This window comes from Triturus cristatus, chromosome 2_1, assembly GCF_964204655.1.
Source record: "Triturus cristatus chromosome 2_1, aTriCri1.1, whole genome shotgun sequence".
In the NCBI taxonomy this organism is placed as follows: Eukaryota; Metazoa; Chordata; class Amphibia; order Caudata; family Salamandridae; genus Triturus; species Triturus cristatus.
The window spans coordinates 1199050170-1199069445 of record NC_140581.1 but is presented as its reverse complement, the minus strand read 5'-3'; positions in this window follow the sequence as shown (position 1 = coordinate 1199069445).

The window sequence follows — 19276 nt, the reverse complement described above, 5'->3', positions numbered from 1 at the left end:
GCCTAATAGCTATGGTCTTAGACTCGTACTCTGGCCTAATGGTTAAGGTCTTAGACTCATACTCTGGCCTAATAGCTAAGGTCTTAGACTCGTGCTCTAGCCTAATGTTTAAGGTCTTAACTCTTACTCTGGCCTAATAGCTAAGGTCTTAGACTCGTACTGTGGCCTAATGGTAAGGTCTTAACTCTTACTCTGGCCTACAGGTTAAGGTCTTAACTCTTACTCTGGCCTAATAGCTAAGGTCTTAGACTCGTAATCTGGCCTAATGATTAAGGTCTTAACTCTTACTCTGGCCTAATAGCTAAGATCTTAACTCTTACTCTGGCCTAATAGCTAAGGTCTTAGACTCGTACTCTGGCCTACTGGTTAAGGTCTTAACTCTTACTCTGGCCTAATTGCTAAGGTCTTAGACTCGTACTCTGGCCTAATGGTTAAGATCTTAACTCTTACTCTGGCCTAATAGCTAAGATCTTAACTCTTACTCTGGCCTAATAGCTAAGGTCTTAGACTCGTACTCTGGCCTACTGGTTAAGGTCTTAACTCTTACTCTGTCCTAATAGCTAAGGTCTTAGACTCGCACTATGGCCTACAGTTTAAGGTCTTAACTCTTACTCTGGCCTAATAGCTAAGGTCTTAGACTTGTACTCTGGCCTACTGGTTAAGGTCTTAACTCTTACTCTGGCCTAATGGTTAAGGTCTTAACTCTTACTCTGGCCTAATAGCTAAGGTCTTAACTCTTACTCTGGCCTAATAGCTAAGGTCTTAGACTCGTACTATGGCCTACAGGTTAAGGTCTTAACTCTTACTCTGGCCTAATAGCTAAGGTCTTAGACTCTTACTCTGGCCTACAGGTTAAGGATTTAACTCTTACTCTGGCCTAATAGCTAAGGTCTTAACTCTTACTCTGGCCTACTGGTTAAGGTCTTAGACTCCTACTCTCGCCTAATAGCTAAGGTCTTAACTCTTTCTCTGGCCTAATAGCTAAGGTCTTAACTCTTACTCTGGCCTAATAGCTAAGGTCTTAGACTCGTCCTCTGGCCTACTGGTTAAGGTCTTATCTCTTGCTCTGGCCTACTGGTTAAGGTCTTAACTCTTACTCTGGCCTAATTGCTAAGGTCTTAGACTCGTACTCTGGCCTAATGGTTAAGGTCTTAACTCTTACTCTGGCCTAATAGCTAAGATCTTAACTCTTACTCTGGCCTAATAGCTAAGGTCTTAGACTCGTACTCTGGCCTACTGGTTAAGGTATTAACTCTTAGTCTGGCCTACTGGAAAAGGTCTTAACACTTACTCTGGCCTAATAGCTAAGGTCTTAGACTCGTTCTCTGGCCTAATAGCTAAGGTCTTAACTCTTACTCTGTCCTACTGGTTAAGGTCTTAACTCTTACTCTGGCCTAATAGCTAAGGTCTTAGACTCTTACTCTGGCCTACAGGTTAAGGTCTTAACTCTTACTCTGGCCTACTGGTTAAGGTCTTAACTCTTACTCTGGCCTAATAGCTAAGGTCTTAACTCTTACTCTGGCCTAATAGCTAAGGTCTTAACTCTTACTCTGGCCTAATAGCTAAGGTCTTAGATTCATACTCTGGCCTAATAGCTAAGGTCTTAGACTCGTGCTCTGGCCTAATGGTTAAGGTCTTAACTCTTACTCTGGCCTAATAGCTAAGGTCTTAGACTCGTACTCTGGCCTAATGGTTAAGGTCTTAACTCTTACTCTGGCCTACAGGTTAACGTCTTAACTCTTACTCTGGCCTAATAGCTGAGGTCTTAGACTCTTACTCTGGCCTACTGATTAAGGTCTTAACTCTTAGTCTGGCCTAACAGCTAAGATCTTAACTCTTACTCTGGCCTAATAGCTAAGGTCTTAGACTCGTACTCTGGCCTAATGGATAAGGTCTTAACTCTTACTCTGGCCTACAGGTTAAGGTCTTAACTCTAACTCTGGCCTAAGTGCAAAGGTCTTAGACTCGTACTCTGGCCTAATAGCTAAGGTCTTAGACTCTTACTCTGGCCTACAGGTTAAGGTCTTAACTCTTACTCTGGCCTAATAGCTATGGTCTTAGACTCGTACTATGGCCTACAGGTTGAGGTCTTAACTCTTACTCTGGCCTACTGGTTAAGGTCTTAACTCTTACTCTGGCCTAATAGCTAAGGTCTTATACTCGTACTCTGGCCTAATGGTTAAGGTCTTAACTCTTACTCTGGCCTAATAGCTAAGGTCTTAGACTCGTACTATGGCCTACAGGTTAAGGTCTTAACTCTTACTCTGGCCTACTGGTTAAGGTCTTAACTCTTACTCTGGCCTAATAGCTAAGGTCTTAACTCTTACTCTGGCCTAATAGCTAAGGTCTTAACTCTTACTCTGGCCTAATAGCTAAGATGTTAACTCTTACTCTGGCCTAATAGCTAAGGTCTTAGACTCGTACTCTGGCCTACTGGTTAAGGTCTTAACTCTTACTCTGGCCTAATTGCTAAGGTCTTAGACTCGTAATCTGGCCTAATGATTAAGGTCTTAACTCTTACTCTGGCCTAATAGCTAAGATCTTAACTCTTCCTCTGGCCTAATAGCTAAGGTCTTAGACTCGTACTCTGGCCTACTGGTTAAGGTCTTAACTCTTACTCTGGCCTAATTGCTAAGGTCTTAGACTCGTACTCTGGCCTAATGGTTAAGATCTTAACTCTTACTCTGGCCTAATAAGCTAAGATCTTAACTCTTACTCTGGCCTAATAGCTAAGGTCTTAGACTCGTACTCTGGCCTACTGGTTAAGGTCTTAACTCTTACTCTGTCCTAATAGCTAAGGTCTTAGACTCGTACTATGGCCTACAGGTTAAGGTCTTAACTCTTACTCTGGCCTAATAGCTAAGATCTTAGACTTGTACTCTGGCCTACTGGTTAAGGTCTTAACTCTTACTCTGGCCTAATGGTTAAGGTCTTAACTCTTACTCTGGCCTAATAGCTAAGGTCTTAACTCTTACTCTGGCCTAATAGCTAAGGTCTTAGACTCGTACTATGGCCTACAGGTTAAGGTCTTAACTCTTACTCTGGCCTAATAGCTAAGGTCTTAGACTCTTACTCTGGCCTACAGGTTAAGGATTTCACTCTTACTCTGGCCTAATAGCTAAGGTCTTAACTCTTACTCTGGCCTACTGGTTAAGGTCTTAGACTCCTACTCTCGCCTAATAGCTAAGGTCTTAACTCTTTCTCTGGCCTAATAGCTAAGGTCTTAACTCTTACTCTGGCCTAATAGCTAAGGTCTTAGACTCGTCCTCTGGCCTACTGGTTAAGGTCTTAACTCTTGCTCTGGCCTACTGGTTAAGGTCTTAACTCTTACTCTGGCCTAATTGCTAAGGTCTTAGACTCGTACTCTGGCCTAATGGTTAAGGTCTTAACTCTTACTCTGGCCTAATAGCTAAGATCTTAGACTCGTACTCTGGCCTACTGGTTAAGGTCTTAACTCTTACTCTGGCCTACTGGAAAAGGTCTTAACACTTACTCTGGCCTAATAGCTAAGGTCTTAGACTCGTTCTGTGGCCTAATAGCTAAGGTCTTAACTCTTACTCTGTCCTACTGGTTAAGGTCTTAACTCTTACTCTGGCCTAATAGCTAAGGTCTTAGACTCTTACACTGGCCTACAGGTTAAGGTCTTAACTCTTACTCTGGCCTACTGGTTAAGGTCTTAACTCTTACTCTGGCCTAATAGCTAAGGTCTTAACTCTTACTCTGGCCTAACAGCTAAGGTCTTAACTCTTACTCTGGCCTAATAGCTAAGGTCTTAGACTCATACTCTGGCCTAATAGCTAAGGTCTTAGACTCGTGCTCTGGCCTAATGGTTAAAGTCTTAACTCTTACTCTGGCCTAATAGCTAAGGTCTTAGACTCGTACTCTGGCCTAATGGTTAATGTCTTAACTCTTACTCTGGCCTACAGGTTAACGTCTTAACTCTTACTCTGGCCTAATAGCTGAGGTCTTAGACTCTTACTCTGGCCTACTGATTAAGGTCTTAACTCTTAGTGTGGCCTAACAGCTAAGATCTTAACTCTTACTCTGGCCTAATAGCTAAGGTCTTAGACTCGTACTCTGGCCTAATGGAGAAGGTCTTAACTCTTACTCTGGCCTACAGGTTAAGGTCTTAACTCTAACTCTGGCCTAATTGCTAAGGTCTTAGACTCGTACTCTGGCCTAATAGCTAAGGTCTTAGACTCTTACTCTGGCCTACAGGTTAAGGTCTTAACTCTTACTCTGGCCTAATAGCTAAGGTCTTAGACTCGTACTATGGCCTACAGGTTGAGGTCTTAACTCTTGCTCTGGCCTACTGGTTAAGGTCTTAACTCTTACTCTGGCCTAATAGCTAAGGTCTTATAGTCGTACTCTGTCCTAATGGTTAAGGTCTTAACTCTTACTCTGGCCTAATAGCTAAGGTCTGAGACTCGTACTATGGCCTACAGGTTAAGGTCTTAACTCTTACTCTGGCCTACTCCTTAAGGTCTTAACTCTTACTCTGGCCTAATAGCTAAGGTCTTAACTCTTACTCTGGCCTAATAGCTAAGGTCTTAGACTCGTACTATGGCCTACAGGTTAAGGTCTTAACTCTTACTCTGGCCTAATAGCTAAGGTCTTAGACTCGTACTCTGGCCTAATGGTTAAGATCTTAACTCTTACTCTGGCCTAATAGCTAAGATCTTAACTCTTACTCTGGCCTAATAGCTAAGGTCTTAGACTCGTACTCTGGCCTACTGGTTAAGGTCTTAACTCTTACTCTGTCCTAATAGCTAAGGTCTTAGACTCGCACTATGGCCTACAGTTTAAGGTCTTAACTCTTACTCTGGCCTAATAGCTAAGGTCTTAGACTTCTACTCTGGCCTACTGGTTAAGGTCTTAACTCTTACTCTGGCCTAATGGTTAAGGTCTTAACTCTTACTCTGGCCTAATAGCTAAGGTCTTAACTCTTACTCTGGCCTAATAGCTAAGGTCTTAGACTCGTACTATGGCCTACAGGTTAAGGTCTTAACTCTTACTCTGGCCTAATAGCTAAGGTCTTAGACTCTTACTCTGGCCTACAGGTTAAGGATTTAACTCTTACTCTGGCCTAATAGCTAAGGTCTTAACTCTTACTCTGGCCTACTGGTTAAGGTCTTAGACTCCTACTCTCGCCTAATAGCTAAGGTCTTAACTCTTTCTCTGGCCTAATAGCTAAGGTCTTAACTCTTACTCTGGCCTAATAGCTAAGGTCTTAGACTCGTCCTCTGGCCTACTGGTTAAGGTCTTATCTCTTGCTCTGGCCTACTGGTTAAGGTCTTAACTCTTACTCTGGCCTAATTGCTAAGGTCTTAGACTCGTACTCTGGCCTAATGGTTAAGGTCTTAACTCTTACTCTGGCCTAATAGCTAAGATCTTAACTCTTACTCTGGCCTAATAGCTAAGGTCTTAGACTCGTACTCTGGCCTACTGGTTAAGGTATTAACTCTTAGTCTGGCCTACTGGAAAAGGTCTTAACACTTACTCTGGCCTAATAGCTAAGGTCTTAGACTCGTTCTCTGGCCTAATAGCTAAGGTCTTAACTCTTACTCTGTCCTACTGGTTAAGGTCTTAACTCTTACTCTGGCCTAATAGCTAAGGTCTTAGACTCTTACTCTGGCCTACAGGTTAAGGTCTTAACTCTTACTCTGGCCTACTGGTTAAGGTCTTAACTCTTACTCTGGCCTAATAGCTAAGGTCTTAACTCTTACTCTGGCCTAATAGCTAAGGTCTTAACTCTTACTCTGGCCTAATAGCTAAGGTCTTAGATTCATACTCTGGCCTAATAGCTAAGGTCTTAGACTCGTGCTCTGGCCTAATGGTTAAGGTCTTAACTCTTACTCTGGCCTAATAGCTAAGGTCTTAGACTCGTACTCTGGCCTAATGGTTAAGGTCTTAACTCTTACTCTGGCCTACAGGTTAACGTCTTAACTCTTACTCTGGCCTAATAGCTGAGGTCTTAGACTCTTACTCTGGCCTACTGATTATGGTCTTAACTCTTAGTCTGGCCTAACAGCTAAGATCTTAACTCTTACTCTGGCCTAATAGCTAAGGTCTTAGACTCGTACTCTGGCCTAATGGATAAGGTCTTAACTCTTACTCTGGCCTACAGGTTAAGGTCTTAACTCTAACTCTGGCCTAAGTGCAAAGGTCTTAGACTCGTACTCTGGCCTACTAGCTAAGGTCTTAGACTCTTACTCTGGCCTACAGGTTAAGGTCTTAACTCTTACTCTGGCCTAATAGCTATGGTCTTAGACTCGTACTATGGCCTACAGGTTGAGGTCTTAACTCTTACTCTGGCCTACTGGTTAAGGTCTTAACTCTTACTCTGGCCTAATAGCTAAGGTCTTATACTCGTACTCTGGCCTAATGGTTAAGGTCTTAACTCTTACTCTGGCCTAATAGCTAAGGTCTTAGACTCGTACTATGGCCTACAGGTTAAGGTCTTAACTCTTACTCTGGCCTACTGGTTAAGGTCTTAACTCTTACTCTGGCCTAATAGCTAAGGTCTTAACTCTTACTCTGGCCTAATAGCTAAGGTCTTAACTCTTACTCTGGCCTAATAGCTAAGATGTTAACTCTTACTCTGGCCTAATAGCTAAGGTCTTAGACTCGTACTCTGGCCTACTGGTTAAGGTCTTAACTCTTACTCTGGCCTAATTGCTAAGGTCTTAGACTCGTAATCTGGCCTAATGATTAAGGTCTTAACTCTTACTCTGGCCTAATAGCTAAGATCTTAACTCTTCCTCTGGCCTAATAGCTAAGGTCTTAGACTCGTACTCTGGCCTACTGGTTAAGGTCTTAACTCTTACTCTGGCCTAATTGCTAAGGTCTTAGACTCGTACTCTGGCCTAATGGTTAAGATCTTAACTCTTACTCTGGCCTAATAAGCTAAGATCTTAACTCTTACTCTGGCCTAATAGCTAAGGTCTTAGACTCGTACTCTGGCCTACTGGTTAAGGTCTTAACACTTACTCTGTCCTAATAGCTAAGGTCTTAGACTCGTACTATGGCCTACAGGTTAAGGTCTTAACTCTTACTCTGGCCTAATAGCTAAGGTCTTAGACTTGTACTCTGGCCTACTGGTTAAGGTCTTAACTCTTACTCTGGCCTAATGGTTAAGGTCTTAACTCTTACTCTGGCCTAATAGCTAAGGTCTTAACTCTTACTCTGGCCTAATAGCTAAGGTCTTAGACTCGTACTATGGCCTACAGGTTAAGGTCTTAACTCTTACTCTGGCCTAATAGCTAAGGTCTTAGACTCTTACTCTGGCCTACAGGTTAAGGATTTCACTCTTACTCTGGCCTAATAGCTAAGGTCTTAACTCTTACTCTGGCCTACTGGTTAAGGTCTTAGACTCCTACTCTCGCCTAATAGCTAAGGTCTTAACTCTTTCTCTGGCCTAATAGCTAAGGTCTTAACTCTTACTCTGGCCTAATAGCTAAGGTCTTAGACTCGTCCTCTGGCCTACTGGTTAAGGTCTTAACTCTTGCTCTGGCCTACTGGTTAAGGTCTTAACTCTTACTCTGGCCTAATTGCTAAGGTCTTAGACTCGTACTCTGGCCTAATGGTTAAGGTCTTAACTCTTACTCTGGCCTAATAGCTAAGATCTTAGACTCGTACTCTGGCCTACTGGTTAAGGTCTTAACTCTTACTCTGGCCTACTGGAAAAGGTCTTAACACTTACTCTGGCCTAATAGCTAAGGTCTTAGACTCGTTCTCTGGCCTAATAGCTAAGGTCTTAACTCTTACTCTGTCCTACTGGTTAAGGTCTTAACTCTTACTCTGGCCTAATAGCTAAGGTCTTAGACTCTTACTCTGGCCTACAGGTTAAGGTCTTAACTCTTACTCTGGCCTACTGGTTAAGGTCTTAACTCTTACTCTGGCCTAATAGCTAAGGTCTTAACTCTTACTCTGGCCTAACAGCTAAGGTCTTAACTCTTACTCTGGCCTAATAGCTAAGGTCTTAGACTCATACTCTGGCCTAATAGCTAAGGTCTTAGACTCGTGCTCTGGCCTAATGGTTAAAGTCTTAACTCTTACTCTGGCCTAATAGCTAAGGTCTTAGACTCGTACTCTGGCCTAATGGTTAATGTCTTAACTCTTACTCTGGCCTACAGGTTAACGTCTTAACTCTTACTCTGGCCTAATAGCTGAGGTCTTAGACTCTTACTCTGGCCTACTGATTAAGGTCTTAACTCTTAGTCTGGCCTAACAGCTAAGATCTTAACTCTTACTCTGGCCTAATAGCTAAGGTCTTAGACTCGTACTCTGGCCTAATGGAGAAGGTCTTAACTCTTACTCTGGCCTACAGGTTAAGGTCTTAACTCTAACTCTGGCCTAATTGCTAAGGTCTTAGACTCGTACTCTGGCCTAATAGCTAAGGTCTTAGACTCTTACTCTGGCCTACAGGTTAAGGTCTTAACTCTTACTCTGGCCTAATAGCTAAGGTCTTAGACTCGTACTATGGCCTACAGGTTGAGGTCTTAACTCTTGCTCTGGCCTACTGGTTAAGGTCTTAACTCTTACTCTGGCCTAATAGCTAAGGTCTTATAGTCGTACTCTGTCCTAATGGTTAAGGTCTTAACTCTTACTCTGGCCTAATAGCTAAGGTCTGAGACTCGTACTATGGCCTACAGGTTAAGGTCTTAACTCTTACTCTGGCCTACTCCTTAAGGTCTTAACTCTTACTCTGGCCTAATAGCTAAGGTCTTAACTCTTACTCTGGCCTAATAGCTAAGGTCTTAACTCTTACTCTGGCCTAATAGCTAAGATGTTAACTCTTACTCTGGCCTAATAGCTAAGGTCTTAGACTCGTACTCTGGCCTACTGGTTAAGGTCTTAACTCTTACTCTGGCCTAATTGCTAAGGTCTTAGACTCGTACTCTGGCCTAATGGTTAAGGTCTTAACTCTTACTCTTTCCTAATAGCTAAGATCTTAACTCTTACTCTGGCCTAATAGCTAAGGTCTTAGACTCGTAATCTGGCCTACTGGTTAAGGTCTTAACTCTTACTCTGGCCTACTGGAAAAGGTCTTAACACTTACTCTGGCCTAATAGCTAAGGTCTTAGACTCGTTCTCTGGCCTAATAGCTAAAGTCTTAACTCTTACTCTGTCCTACTGGTTAAGGTCTTAACTCTTACTCTGGCCTAATAGCTAGGGTCTTAGACTCTTACTCTGGCCTACAGGTTAAGGTCTTAACTCTTACTCTGGCCTAATAGCTAAAGTCTTAACTCTTACTCTGGCGTAATAGCTAAGGTCTTAACTCTTACTCTGGCCTAATAGCTAAGGTCTTAGACTCATACTCTGGCCTAATAGCTAAGGTCTTAGACTCGTGATCTGGCCTAATGGTTAAGGTCTTAACTCTTACTCTGGCCTAATAGCTAAGGTCTTAGACTCTTACTCTGGCCTACAGGTTAAGGTCTTAACTCTTACTCTGGCCTACTGGTTAAGGTCTTAACTCTTACTCTGGCCTAATAGCTAAGGTCTTAACTCTTACTCTGGCCTAATAGCTAAGGTCTTAGACTCATACTCTGGCCTAATAGCTAAGGTCTTAGACTCGTGCTCTGGCCTAATGGTTAAGGTCTTAACTCTTACTCTTGCCTAATAGCTAAGGTCTTAGACTCGTACTCTGGCCTAATGGTTAAGGTCTTAACTCTAACTCTGGCCTACAGGTTAATGTCTTAACTCTTACTCTGGCCTAATAGCTGAGGTCTTAGACTCTTACTCTGGCCTACTGATTAAGGTCTTAACTCTTACTCTGGCCTAATAGCTAAGATCTTAACACTTACTCTGGCCTAATAGCTAAGGTCTTAGACTCATACTCTGGCCTAATTGCTAAGGTCTTAGACTCGTGCTCTGGCCTAATGGTTAAGGTCTTAACTCTTACTCTGGCCTAATTGCTAAGGTCTTAGACTCATACTCTGGTCTAATGGTTAAGGTCTTAACTCTTACTCTGGCCTAATAGCTAAGATCTTAACTCTTACTCTGGCCTAATAGCTAAGGTCTTAGACTCGTACTCTGGCCTAATGGTTAAGGTCTTAACTCTAACTCTGGCCTACAGGTTAACGTCTTAACTCTTACTCTGGCCTAATAGCTAAGGTCTTAGACTCATACTCTGGCCTAATGGATAAGGTCTTAACTCTTACTCTGGCCTACAGGTTAAGGTCTTAACTCTAACTCTGGCCTAATTGCTAAGGTCTTAGACTCGTACTCTGGCCTAATAGCTAAGGTCTTAGACTCTTACTCTGGCCTACAGGTTAAGGTCTTAACTCTTACTCTGGACTAACAGCTAAGGTCTTAGACTCGTACTATGGCCTACAGGTTGAGGTCTTAACTCTTACTCTGGCCTACTGGTTAAGGTCTTAACTCTTACTCTGGCCTAATAGCTAAGGTCTTATACTCGTACTCTGGCCTAATGGTTAAGGTCTCAACTCTTACTCTGGCCTAATAGCTAAGGTCTAAGACTCGTACTATGGCCTACAGGTTAAGGTCTTAACTCTTACTCTGGCCTACTGCTTAAGGTCTTAACTCTTACTCTGGCCTAATAGCTAAGGTCTTAACTCTTACTCTGGCCTAATAGCTAAGGTCTTAACTCTTACTCTGGCCTAATAGCTAAGATGTTAACTCTTACTCTGGCCTAATAGCTAAGGTCTTAGACTCGTACTCTGGCCTACTGGTTAAGGTCTTAACTCTTACTCTGGCCTAATTGCTAAGGTCTTAGACTCGTACTCTGGCCTAATGGTTAAGGTCTTAACTCTTACTCTTTCCTAATAGCTAAGATCTTAACTCTTACTCTGGCCTAATAGCTAAGGTCTTAGACTCGTACTCTGGCCTACTGGTTAAGGTCTTAACTCTTACTCTGGCCTACTGGAAAAGGTCTTAACACTTACTCTGGCCTAATAGCTAAGGTCTTAGACTCGTTCTATGGCCTAATAGCTAAAGTCTTAACTCTTACTCTGTCCTACTGGTTAAGGTCTTAACTCTTACTCCGGCCTAATAGCTAAGGTCTTAGACTCTTACTCTGGCGTAATAGCTAAGGTCTTAACTCTTACTCTGGCCTAATAGCTAAGGTCTTAGACTCATACTCTGGCCTAATAGCTAAGGTCTTAGACTCGTGCTCTGGCCTACAGGTTAAGGTCTTAACTCTTACTCTGGCCTACTGGTTAAGGTCTTAACTCTTACTCTGGCCTAATAGCTAAAGTCTTAACTCTTACTCTGGCGTAATAGCTAAGGTCTTAACTCTTACTCTGGCCTAATAGCTAAGGTCTTAGACTCATACTCTGGCCTAATAGCTAAGGTCTTAGACTCGTTCTCTGGCCTAATGGTTAAGGTCTTAACTCTTACTCTGGCCTAATAGCTAAGGTCTTAACTCTTACTCTGGCCTAATAGCTAAGGTCTTAGACTCGTACTATGGCCTACAGGTTAAGGTCTTAACTCTTACTCTGGCCTAATAGCTAAGGTCTTAGACTCTTACTCTGGCCTACAGGTTAAGGATTTAACTCTTACTCTGGCCTAATAGCTAAGGTCTTAACTCTTACTCTGGCCTACTGGTTAAGGTCTTAGACTCCTACTCTCGCCTAATAGCTAAGGTCTTAACTCTTTCTCTGGCCTAATAGCTAAGGTCTTAACTCTTACTCTGGCCTAATAGCTAAGGTCTTAGACTCGTCCTCTGGCCTACTGGTTAAGGTCTTATCTCTTGCTCTGGCCTACTGGTTAAGGTCTTAACTCTTACTCTGGCCTAATTGCTAAGGTCTTAGACTCGTACTCTGGCCTAATGGTTAAGGTCTTAACTCTTACTCTGGCCTAATAGCTAAGATCTTAACTCTTACTCTGGCCTAATAGCTAAGGTCTTAGACTCGTACTCTGGCCTACTGGTTAAGGTATTAACTCTTAGTCTGGCCTACTGGAAAAGGTCTTAACACTTACTCTGGCCTAATAGCTAAGGTCTTAGACTCGTTCTCTGGCCTAATAGCTAAGGTCTTAACTCTTACTCTGTCCTACTGGTTAAGGTCTTAACTCTTACTCTGGCCTAATAGCTAAGGTCTTAGACTCTTACTCTGGCCTACAGGTTAAGGTCTTAACTCTTACTCTGGCCTACTGGTTAAGGTCTTAACTCTTACTCTGGCCTAATAGCTAAGGTCTTAACTCTTACTCTGGCCTAATAGCTAAGGTCTTAACTCTTACTCTGGCCTAATAGCTAAGGTCTTAGATTCATACTCTGGCCTAATAGCTAAGGTCTTAGACTCGTGCTCTGGCCTAATGGTTAAGGTCTTAACTCTTACTCTGGCCTAATAGCTAAGGTCTTAGACTCGTACTCTGGCCTAATGGTTAAGGTCTTAACTCTTACTCTGGCCTACAGGTTAACGTCTTAACTCTTACTCTGGCCTAATAGCTGAGGTCTTAGACTCTTACTCTGGCCTACTGATTAAGGTCTTAACTCTTAGTCTGGCCTAACAGCTAAGATCTTAACTCTTACTCTGGCCTAATAGCTAAGGTCTTAGACTCGTACTCTGGCCTAATGGATAAGGTCTTAACTCTTACTCTGGCCTACAGGTTAAGGTCTTAACTCTAACTCTGGCCTAAGTGCAAAGGTCTTAGACTCGTACTCTGGCCTAATAGCTAAGGTCTTAGACTCTTACTCTGGCCTACAGGTTAAGGTCTTAACTCTTACTCTGGCCTAATAGCTATGGTCTTAGACTCGTACTATGGCCTACAGGTTGAGGTCTTAACTCTTACTCTGGCCTACTGGTTAAGGTCTTAACTCTTACTCTGGCCTAATAGCTAAGGTCTTATACTCGTACTCTGGCCTAATGGTTAAGGTCTTAACTCTTACTCTGGCCTAATAGCTAAGGTCTTAGACTCGTACTATGGCCTACAGGTTAAGGTCTTAACTCTTACTCTGGCCTACTGGTTAAGGTCTTAACTCTTACTCTGGCCTAATAGCTAAGGTCTTAACTCTTACTCTGGCCTAATAGCTAAGGTCTTAACTCTTACTCTGGCCTAATAGCTAAGATGTTAACTCTTACTCTGGCCTAATAGCTAAGGTCTTAGACTCGTACTCTGGCCTACTGGTTAAGGTCTTAACTCTTACTCTGGCCTAATTGCTAAGGTCTTAGACTCGTAATCTGGCCTAATGATTAAGGTCTTAACTCTTACTCTGGCCTAATAGCTAAGATCTTAACTCTTCCTCTGGCCTAATAGCTAAGGTCTTAGACTCGTACTCTGGCCTACTGGTTAAGGTCTTAACTCTTACTCTGGCCTAATTGCTAAGGTCTTAGACTCGTACTCTGGCCTAATGGTTAAGATCTTAACTCTTACTCTGGCCTAATAAGCTAAGATCTTAACTCTTACTCTGGCCTAATAGCTAAGGTCTTAGACTCGTACTCTGGCCTACTGGTTAAGGTCTTAACTCTTACTCTGTCCTAATAGCTAAGGTCTTAGACTCGTACTATGGCCTACAGGTTAAGGTCTTAACTCTTACTCTGGCCTAATAGCTAAGATCTTAGACTTGTACTCTGGCCTACTGGTTAAGGTCTTAACTCTTACTCTGGCCTAATGGTTAAGGTCTTAACTCTTACTCTGGCCTAATAGCTAAGGTCTTAACTCTTACTCTGGCCTAATAGCTAAGGTCTTAGACTCGTACTATGGCCTACAGGTTAAGGTCTTAACTCTTACTCTGGCCTAATAGCTAAGGTCTTAGACTCTTACTCTGGCCTACAGGTTAAGGATTTCACTCTTACTCTGGCCTAATAGCTAAGGTCTTAACTCTTACTCTGGCCTACTGGTTAAGGTCTTAGACTCCTACTCTCGCCTAATAGCTAAGGTCTTAACTCTTTCTCTGGCCTAATAGCTAAGGTCTTAACTCTTACTCTGGCCTAATAGCTAAGGTCTTAGACTCGTCCTCTGGCCTACTGGTTAAGGTCTTAACTCTTGCTCTGGCCTACTGGTTAAGGTCTTAACTCTTACTCTGGCCTAATTGCTAAGGTCTTAGACTCGTACTCTGGCCTAATGGTTAAGGTCTTAACTCTTACTCTGGCCTAATAGCTAAGATCTTAGACTCGTACTCTGGCCTACTGGTTAAGGTCTTAACTCTTACTCTGGCCTACTGGAAAAGGTCTTAACACTTACTCTGGCCTAATAGCTAAGGTCTTAGACTCGTTCTGTGGCCTAATAGCTAAGGTCTTAACTCTTACTCTGTCCTACTGGTTAAGGTCTTAACTCTTACTCTGGCCTAATAGCTAAGGTCTTAGACTCTTACACTGGCCTACAGGTTAAGGTCTTAACTCTTACTCTGGCCTACTGGTTAAGGTCTTAACTCTTACTCTGGCCTAATAGCTAAGGTCTTAACTCTTACTCTGGCCTAACAGCTAAGGTCTTAACTCTTACTCTGGCCTAATAGCTAAGGTCTTAGACTCATACTCTGGCCTAATAGCTAAGGTCTTAGACTCGTGCTCTGGCCTAATGGTTAAAGTCTTAACTCTTACTCTGGCCTAATAGCTAAGGTCTTAGACTCGTACTCTGGCCTAATGGTTAATGTCTTAACTCTTACTCTGGCCTACAGGTTAACGTCTTAACTCTTACTCTGGCCTAATAGCTGAGGTCTTAGACTCTTACTCTGGCCTACTGATTAAGGTCTTAACTCTTAGTGTGGCCTAACAGCTAAGATCTTAACTCTTACTCTGGCCTAATAGCTAAGGTCTTAGACTCGTACTCTGGCCTAATGGAGAAGGTCTTAACTCTTACTCTGGCCTACAGGTTAAGGTCTTAACTCTAACTCTGGCCTAATTGCTAAGGTCTTAGACTCGTACTCTGGCCTAATAGCTAAGGTCTTAGACTCTTACTCTGGCCTACAGGTTAAGGTCTTAACTCTTACTCTGGCCTAATAGCTAAGGTCTTAGACTCGTACTATGGCCTACAGGTTGAGGTCTTAACTCTTGCTCTGGCCTACTGGTTAAGGTCTTAACTCTTACTCTGGCCTAATAGCTAAGGTCTTATAGTCGTACTCTGTCCTAATGGTTAAGGTCTTAACTCTTACTCTGGCCTAATAGCTAAGGTCTGAGACTCGTACTATGGCCTACAGGTTAAGGTCTTAACTCTTACTCTGGCCTACTCCTTAAGGTCTTAACTCTTACTCTGGCCTAATAGCTAAGGTCTTAACTCTTACTCTGGCCTAATAGCTAAGGTCTTAGACTCGTACTATGGCCTACAGGTTAAGGTCTTAACTCTTACTCTGGCCTAATAGCTAAGGTCTTAGACTCGTACTCTGGCCTAATGGTTAAGATCTTAACTCTTACTCTGGCCTAATAGCTAAGATCTTAACTCTTACTCTGGCCTAATAGCTAAGGTCTTAGACTCGTACTCTGGCCTACTGGTTAAGGTCTTAACTCTTACTCTGTCCTAATAGCTAAGGTCTTAGACTCGCACTATGGCCTACAGTTTAAGGTCTTAACTCTTACTCTGGCCTAATAGCTAAGGTCTTAGACTTCTACTCTGGCCTACTGGTTAAGGTCTTAACTCTTACTCTGGCCTAATGGTTAAGGTCTTAACTCTTACTCTGGCCTAATAGCTAAGGTCTTAACTCTTACTCTGGCCTAATAGCTAAGGTCTTAGACTCGTACTATGGCCTACAGGTTAAGGTCTTAACTCTTACTCTGGCCTAATAGCTAAGGTCTTAGACTCTTACTCTGGCCTACAGGTTAAGGATTTAACTCTTACTCTGGCCTAATAGCTAAGGTCTTAACTCTTACTCTGGCCTACTGGTTAAGGTCTTAGACTCCTACTCTCGCCTAATAGCTAAGGTCTTAACTCTTTCTCTGGCCTAATAGCTAAGGTCTTAACTCTTACTCTGGCCTAATAGCTAAGGTCTTAGACTCGTCCTCTGGCCTACTGGTTAAGGTCTTATCTCTTGCTCTGGCCTACTGGTTAAGGTCTTAACTCTTACTCTGGCCTAATTGCTAAGGTCTTAGACTCGTACTCTGGCCTAATGGTTAAGGTCTTAACTCTTACTCTGGCCTAATAGCTAAGATCTTAACTCTTACTCTGGCCTAATAGCTAAGGTCTTAGACTCGTACTCTGGCCTACTGGTTAAGGTATTAACTCTTAGTCTGGCCTACTGGAAAAGGTCTTAACACTTACTCTGGCCTAATAGCTAAGGTCTTAGACTCGTTCTCTGGCCTAATAGCTAAGGTCTTAACTCTTACTCTGTCCTACTGGTTAAGGTCTTAACTCTTACTCTGGCCTAATAGCTAAGGTCTTAGACTCTTACTCTGGCCTACAGGTTAAGGTCTTAACTCTTACTCTGGCCTACTGGTTAAGGTCTTAACTCTTACTCTGGCCTAATAGCTAAGGTCTTAACTCTTACTCTGGCCTAATAGCTAAGGTCTTAACTCTTACTCTGGCCTAATAGCTAAGGTCTTAGATTCATACTCTGGCCTAATAGCTAAGGTCTTAGACTCGTGCTCTGGCCTAATGGTTAAGGTCTTAACTCTTACTCTGGCCTAATAGCTAAGGTCTTAGACTCGTACTCTGGCCTAATGGTTAAGGTCTTAACTCTTACTCTGGCCTACAGGTTAACGTCTTAACTCTTACTCTGGCCTAATAGCTGAGGTCTTAGACTCTTACTCTGGCCTACTGATTATGGTCTTAACTCTTAGTCTGGCCTAACAGCTAAGATCTTAACTCTTACTCTGGCCTAATAGCTAAGGTCTTAGACTCGTACTCTGGCCTAATGGATAAGGTCTTAACTCTTACTCTGGCCTACAGGTTAAGGTCTTAACTCTAACTCTGGCCTAAGTGCAAAGGTCTTAGACTCGTACTCTGGCCTACTAGCTAAGGTCTTAGACTCTTACTCTGGCCTACAGGTTAAGGTCTTAACTCTTACTCTGGCCTAATAGCTATGGTCTTAGACTCGTACTATGGCCTACAGGTTGAGGTCTTAACTCTTACTCTGGCCTACTGGTTAAGGTCTTAACTCTTACTCTGGCCTAATAGCTAAGGTCTTATACTCGTACTCTGGCCTAATGGTTAAGGTCTTAACTCTTACTCTGGCCTAATAGCTAAGGTCTTAGACTCGTACTATGGCCTACAGGTTAAGGTCTTAACTCTTACTCTGGCCTACTGGTTAAGGTCTTAACTCTTACTCTGGCCTAATAGCTAAGGTCTTAACTCTTACTCTGGCCTAATAGCTAAGGTCTTAACTCTTACTCTGGCCTAATAGCTAAGATGTTAACTCTTACTCTGGCCTAATAGCTAAGGTCTTAGACTCGTACTCTGGCCTACTGGTTAAGGTCTTAACTCTTACTCTGGCCTAATTGCTAAGGTCTTAGACTCGTAATCTGGCCTAATGATTAAGGTCTTAACTCTTACTCTGGCCTAATAGCTAAGATCTTAACTCTTCCTCTGGCCTAATAGCTAAGGTCTTAGACTCGTACTCTGGCCTACTGGTTAAGGTCTTAACTCTTACTCTGGCCTAATTGCTAAGGTCTTAGACTCGTACTCTGGCCTAATGGTTAAGATCTTAACTCTTACTCTGGCCTAATAAGCTAAGATCTTAACTCTTACTCTGGCCTAATAGCTAAGGTCTTAGACTCGTACTCTGGCCTACTGGTTAAGGTCTTAACACTTACTCTGTCCTAATAGCTAAGGTCTTAGACTCGTACTATGGCCTACAGGTTAAGGTCTTAACTCTTACTCTGGCCTAATAGCTAAGGTCTTAGACTTGTACTCTGGCCTACTGGTTAAGGTCTTAACTCTTACTCTGGCCTAATGGTTAAGGTCTTAACTCTTACTCTGGCCTAATAGCTAAGGTCTTAACTCTTACTCTGGCCTAATAGCTAAGGTCTTAGACTCGTACTATGGCCTACAGGTTAAGGTCTTAACTCTTACTCTGGCCTAATAGCTAAGGTCTTAGACTCTTACTCTGGCCTACAGGTTAAGGATTTCACTCTTACTCTGGCCTAATAGCTAAGGTCTTAACTCTTACTCTGGCCTACTGGTTAAGGTCTTAGACTCCTACTCTCGCCTAATAGCTAAGGTCTTAACTCTTTCTCTGGCCTAATAGCTAAGGTCTTAACTCTTACTCTGGCCTAATAGCTAAGGTCTTAGACTCGTCCTCTGGCCTACTGGTTAAGGTCTTAACTCTTGCTCTGGCCTACTGGTTAAGGTCTTAACTCTTACTCTGGCCTAATTGCTAAGGTCTTAGACTCGTACTCTGGCCTAATGGTTAAGGTCTTAACTCTTACTCTGGCCTAATAGCTAAGATCTTAGACTCGTACTCTGGCCTACTGGTTAAGGTCTTAACTCTTACTCTGGCCTACTGGAAAAGGTCTTAACACTTACTCTGGCCTAATAGCTAAGGTCTTAGACTCGTTCTCTGGCCTAATAGCTAAGGTCTTAACTCTTACTCTGTCCTACTGGTTAAGGTCTTAACTCTTACTCTGGCCTAATAGCTAAGGTCTTAGACTCTTACTCTGGCCTACAGGTTAAGGTCTTAACTCTTACTCTGGCCTACTGGTTAAGGTCTTAACTCTTACTCTGGCCTAATAGCTAAGGTCTTAACTCTTACTCTGGCCTAACAGCTAAGGTCTTAACTCTTACTCTGGCCTAATAGCTAAGGTCTTAGACTCATACTCTGGCCTAATAGCTAAGGTCTTAGACTCGTGCTCTGGCCTAATGGTTAAAGTCTTAACTCTTACTCTGGCCTAATAGCTAAGGTCTTAGACTCGTACTCTGGCCTAATGGTTAATGTCTTAACTCTTACTCTGGCCTACAGGTTAACGTCTTAACTCTTACTCTGGCCTAATAGCTGAGGTCTTAGACTCTTACTCTGGCCTACTGATTAAGGTCTTAACTCTTAGTCTGGCCTAACAGCTAAGATCTTAACTCTTACTCTGGCCTAATAGCTAAGGTCTTAGACTCGTACTCTGGCCTAATGGAGAAGGTCTTAACTCTTACTCTGGCCTACAGGTTAAGGTCTTAACTCTAACTCTGGCCTAATTGCTAAGGTCTTAGACTCGTACTCTGGCCTAATAGCTAAGGTCTTAGACTCTTACTCTGGCCTACAGGTTAAGGTCTTAACTCTTACTCTGGCCTAATAGCTAAGGTCTTAGACTCGTACTATGGCCTACAGGTTGAGGTCTTAACTCTTGCTCTGGCCTACTGGTTAAGGTCTTAACTCTTACTCTGGCCTAATAGCTAAGGTCTTATAGTCGTACTCTGTCCTAATGGTTAAGGTCTTAACTCTTACTCTGGCCTAATAGCT